The sequence below is a fragment of the Ambystoma mexicanum genome, chromosome 11 (genome assembly GCF_040938575.1).
Source record: "Ambystoma mexicanum isolate Mex_15411 chromosome 11, UKY_AmexF1_1, whole genome shotgun sequence".
NCBI lineage: Eukaryota > Metazoa > Chordata > Amphibia > Caudata > Ambystomatidae > Ambystoma > Ambystoma mexicanum.
The window spans coordinates 1036414777-1036421168 of NC_090934.1; positions in this window are offsets into that span (position 1 = coordinate 1036414777).

A 6392-nucleotide genomic window follows, 5' to 3' on the forward strand; every position below is an offset into this window, starting at 1 on the left:
AACAATTTACTGGACACATACTATCCGAACAGGAGTAGCACTTTGGAAAGCATGTGTCTATACCACATAGCTAAAAACTTTGCATACAAAAATAATGTAAAACCCGATGAAAGCAAACGTAGATATAGAGTGACCGATTGTGAAGGGAGCTTAGTGAAACTTACCAAACGAAACTTAATTAATCATGTAAAATTGTCATTAAAAACTCCTCAACAGAAAGAACTATATTACATGTCTCTGTTGCAACTTTTCAAACCATGGAGAAAAGAAGAAGACATACTAGAAAACTATGACTGCTATGAAGATGATTTCAAAGCAAATGAAAGCACTATCACCGATGTGAACTTTACGCAGTACAAAACAATGTTACACAATGAGCAGCAACAGAAAGAAGAACGTCAGGCCCAACTAGATAAGCACTCTTCCGACAGTAGTCAACCTTCTGTAACAGGAAGTCAAGAACCACTAGGACAAACACTATTAGCAAATGAGGCTGAAGTAGCTATGGCAGAAGTAGAAAACACTATGTATCAGTATCAAGAAGATACAGAAGACTTAAATGTACAACAAGCAAAACTTAACAAAGATCAGCCCACCATTTTTGAAGACGTAACAAAACAAATTGTACATGGTGTACAACACAAAAATAAAGAATGTACCTGCCAAAATGACAAACCTATACTGCTGTACGTGAGTGGTGAAGCTGGATCAGGGAAAACATTCTTAATCAAAATCATCAGCAAGTTCCTTCAACAATTGACAAACAACAAAATGTCAGCTGTTGTAACGGCCCCCACAGGTTTAGCTGCCTACAACATAGGCGGTGTCACTTTACACCGATTACTACTGCTTCCAGTAGAGCATCAAAATAAATTAGAATATTCCAAACTTTCTGAAGAAGCTGCAATGGAATTACACACAGTATTAAAACTAATGAACATGCTACTAATAGATGAAGTGAGCATGGTCTCCAACCTAATGTTGGCTTTGATTCACCTCAGATTGCAAGAAGTACTTAAAAGTAACAACGAAGAACTCTTTGCAGGGAAACACATTATCATTTTTGGAGATCTTCTACAATTGACACTAGTGAAAGGTGAACCTATTTTTAAAACCTTAGGCCACAAACTCTGCCGGAAAACTGTTGGTAGCATAGGTAATGTCAACTTTTGGCAACATTTCCAATACAGAGAATTAACTGAGAACATGCAGCAATCTGCAGATCTCACTTATGCCAACATCTTAAAAAGTATCAGAGTTGGTGTACTATCGCAAGAAGCACAAGTTGTATTGAAAAACTGGCACATTCATGCACTTGATGGCGATAATGCATGTGCAACTGATGTTATGGTACAAATAGCGCACAAAAATGTCAATTGTATTGCCTTAATGCCAACTCTTGCAAGCTGTTTCAAATTCAATGAAACAATGTTAAATTAAGAAATGCAACCAATAATGGAAATTAGCGCCACAGACAAACTAGATGTACATGGTATGACAGTACCCATGTGTGAGCAAGCCACGACACGACTAAATAGTTTAGAAAATTCAATCTCCAACACAGCTGGGTTGGAAAAAATATTAAAATTATCCTTAAATTGTAGAGTAATGCTTAAACGTAACCTTGACATCGAGCAATGGCTAGTTAATGGAGCACTAGGTACAGTTGTTGGCTTTTAATCATACCCCCGTGACAGCAACATTCAGTTTGTCAATATTCACTTTGATAAAGTTTCAGAAGTGAAAAGGATAGGATGCTCCATTGCTCGATTCCTTCTCTTCAAAGACATGTATGTACGTAGAGAGCAATTTTCTCTAACTCTTGCATATGCAGTTACCATTCATAATTCCCAAGGTCTTACCCTAGACAAAGCATTGATAGATATAGGAAACACAGTCTTTAAGGAAGGCATGAGCTACGTAGCATTATCACGCTTACATACACTTGACGGTCTATTGCTAATGAACTTTGATGCAAGTAAAGTCAAAGCTGATATTCCTTGCATTCTAGAATACAATAGACTGCATTCACTGTACACCCCTCATCTGAAACAATATCCTGTTCCAGATAAAGTAAAACGTGGTAAAAGAAAACTAAATGAAACAGAAATGCAACAGAATCCAACAGCAAATTCCTCAAAGAAAAGAAAAGAAGCTAAAGTTTCAGCAATTACCACAAACATAGAAGAACCTATTAGGGAATGTAAACCAGGGACGTCGTCAAAGAAGGAACAGAAATTCGGAAAAATGCACTCAAATACAGAACTAGCTGGTCCATTCAAATTTGCAAATGAAAGTGGGGTAAGTTTCTATGCAAATGTAGCAATGAATATTCTATTTCAATTGCCACCAATTGTTAACAATATTTACTTGCACAGTACAGACCAATTGTGTTTGCAAATGTTAGTGCTTCATAGAAATGCAACAAGCAATCCTGACAACACATACAGTGTTCGTGGAATACAGCAAGAATTGGACGACTGCGCTGGAATGGTGAGATTCACTGTGAACTCACAAGAAGATCCACAAGAATATCTAATGTACTTACTATTACTATTGGAAAACAAAAGCATACCTGTAAATGAAATCTTCCAGATTCCGTACATGTGGAAACATACATGCACTCTCTGTAGCAATGTGATACAGGAAGAAATCCCAAATGAGCAATTTGTATATGGTTCCATACCAAATTGTGAAAGCATTCCATTTCAGCAACTTGTACAGATTGCAATCCATGGCAGATTATGTACTATTTGCAATTCAGACAATCGCTCCACCTTACTGATACAATCACATAATGCCTACATAATACTTATGCTTCTATGTTATAATGCAGACGGTACCAAAAACAACGGCAAACGAACTGGATTCACACAAGTTCAAGTGTCACTTGGAAAGAAAACCTTTACAACAATAGGTATAATATACCATGCAGGAGCTACAACCAATGCAGGTCACTACACTGCATACATTAAAAAGAAATGCGGATGGTTTGAATGTAATGATAGCACCATTACTCTAAAGCAGAGATTGCCAGCTAATCTTACAAATGCGTATTTAATCTTCTTAAACCCAAAATGTAATAAATAATGGGTACTTCAAGATTGCCAAACAATTATGTGAAAGACTACAAACAGTTAGAATACGCCAACAGGTATCTAACTGCCCAAGAGGATATAACAACGACACAAATACATGAATATCACAGATTTGTAGGAACAAATGCACAGTTAGAATACGCCTACAGGTATCCAACTGTTGTTAAAAATCGGCAGGAAGGCAACAAACATAACATTAATCAAAAAGAAGAAGGAAACAGGATATAACAACGACAAAAATAAATGAATATCACAGATCTGTAGGAACAAATGCACATTTAGAATACGCCTACAGGTATCTAACTGTTAGAAACCAAACGGAAGGCAACAAAAATAACATTATTCAGAAAGATGAAGGAAACACTCAAAGGAAACAAGGAAGTAGTTCGTACCATAGCAAATGAAGGTTTTTTTTTAAATCCGACAAGGATTTTTTTCCCCTAGACCCAAGGATTAGAAAAGCAAACACAGAAACTGAGCACAATGCACAGTACACTGGTTTGTAAACTAAATATGAGGGTAAAAAAAAGGTAAACTGTCTATTATGCAATGTAGTAAGTTTTCATAAAATGCAAAGACTAACATATCTTTTTCTTTTATCACAGAAATTAAAAAAGGGATACTTCCGCCAAGTATGAAAGGCATTTAAAAAATATATGTGGATTCTGAACAAAGTAAGGAGTAAGCATATTGGCAGTCATTTTCTACACATGCAAATCTACACGTCTAATCTATGGTAGTAATATGCTGCAGTGGTTGTAGGCTGGCCCTTGCATCTTCGGTGTGTAACCTACGACCTACGCCTTACGACCAAGGTACAAAGAGTATAGTTCCTAGCCACAACCATTGCTGCATATCGAAACCATGGTCCTTGTAAATTAGCTACTTATAAATGCACTTTTGGGACCATCGTCTGCTGCCAAGACATTAGGGCGTGCACACAACTAGCGCAATACACCACACCCATATTCACTTATAACTCCACTGCTTATGACTTCAGTCTTGGGTGCATGGCCTTTGGGCATGCAGTCAAGACTCTGGGCCCTGGCCAGAAACACCACAGCATATCGGAACCATTGTGCCTTGTCTTTTCACTATGCACAAAGTTGGTTTTGGGAGCATGGCCTTTGGCCATCCTCCCATAATGCTACGCCCTCCCCACAACCATCTTAATGATGTTGCATAGTACAAGTGTACCAATAGCTGTGATAAGGTGCAGTAGTTTGTAGCCACAGGCTACACACGTGTGTTTGAGGCCATAGAATTATCAATGTATGGATGTACACTATATAAAATGCACAGTTGCTTACAACTGCAGTGCTTATTACTTTGTTCAAATACTCTGCATCCTGGCCACTACTACCACACCATATGACATTCATTGCGGCATATAACTACACTACATACAAATGTGCTTTTGGGAGCATGGCCTTCCACCCATGATTGCAGCCCCTCCCCACAGCTGCCTGAGTGATGCACTACCACACCATATCACACCCATTGTGCCTTGTAAGTACACTACATATAACTGTTCTGTTTGGTGCATGGCCTGAGGCCATGGACACATGACTGCAGACCCTCCCCACTGCCACCTGACTTATGTTAAATACTAGGGGTGTCTCTGTAGCTCTGAAATGCTACACTGCTTGTGGGCAGGGCCTAAAATTGTAGGTGTATGTCCATACATATCAATTTATGGTTGTGAAGTGGCTTATAACTCCAGTGCTTACAAGTTTCCTTTTGGGTGCATGCTTGGGTGTATGGCATACAGCCTGCAACCATGCACCCAAAAGTACACATCTTGGCCACAACCACCACACTAGATAAAACCCATGTGGGCTTGTAAGTGAAGAGGTTATAGCTTTGTTGTTGGGTGCATGGCCTTTGGCCATGCACCCAAGACTGCACACACTCCCCACAACCAGGCAATCAGTATGCATTACTATGGGTGTATCCATGGGTGTGACATGCTGCAGTGTTTGTGGCCAGGGCCTAGAGTTTTGGAAGTAAGGCCATGCATCCAAGTCTCTAGGCCCTGGCCACAACAACCGTAGCATGTGACACCCATGGTGGCATACTAAAGAATACAATACCCATAGGAAAAAGTAATGCAATTAGGGCATATTGGCAATTTCAATGTTCCCTAACACCACGTGTGTCCATACAACAGTTACAAGTTCCCTGTGCACTGCACGGACTGAAATACTTTCCTTATTGGACCCCTCATTTTCTGTTCGTACAAGGTGGCCATAGAAAATACATCATGAAGAGGTTATAACTTTGTTATTGGGTGCATGGCCTTCGGTCATGCACCCAAGAGTGCAGGGTCTCCCCACAACCACCTCAGTGATGTGTGGTAGTGGGCTTTTTCTATACGTGTGGTTTCCTTCACTGCTTCTGGCCAGAGGCTTCACTCCTAGCTGTATGTCCATAGATATTACATGGGATGGGTGTGCAGTAGCTTGCACGTCCAGTACTTATAACTTTGTTCTTCCATGCACCCAAGACTGCACACACTCCCCACAACTTGGCAATCTATACGCAATACTACGGTTGTATCCATGGGTGTGACATGCTGTGGTGGTTGTGGCGGTGGTTGTGGCCAGGGCCTACAGTCTTGGAAGTAAGGCCTTCGGCCTTCGGCCGACGGCCATGCATCCAAGACTCTAGGCCCTGGCCACAACCACTGTAGCATGTGACACCCATGGCAGCGTACTAATAAATATAGTAATACCCATAGGAAAAAGTAATGCAATTATCGCATGTTGTCAATTTCAATGTTAGGCCGAAGGCCATGCATCCAAGACTCTAGGCCCTAGCCACAACCACTGTAGCATGTGACACCCATGGCTGTGTACTAATAAATATAATAATACCCATAGGAAAAAGTAATGCAATTATCGCATGTTATCAATTTCAATGTTCGCTGCCACTACGTATGACCTTACAACAGTTACAAGTTTCCTGTGGACTGCATGGGCTGAAATGCTACCGTTATTACACCCCTCATTTTCTGTGCGTACAAGGTGACCACAGAAAATACATCATGAAGACCGACCCTCAGAACAAATGCATTGATCAGCCATGTCTTACTACCTGAACCTGTCCCAATGCTCTGTGACACAGCAAAAGAGTTTTATAAATATAGCATGTGTGCGCTGGTTGTTGCTCTGCTATAGGCGGATCCAAGATGTCGGGCGCAGCCAAACAATCTGATGCAGAACACGTGTCGCAGCAGCCAATCGGCAGAGATGTTGCGTGTCTGCGGTCATGACGCCAGCCCCTTAGACAATC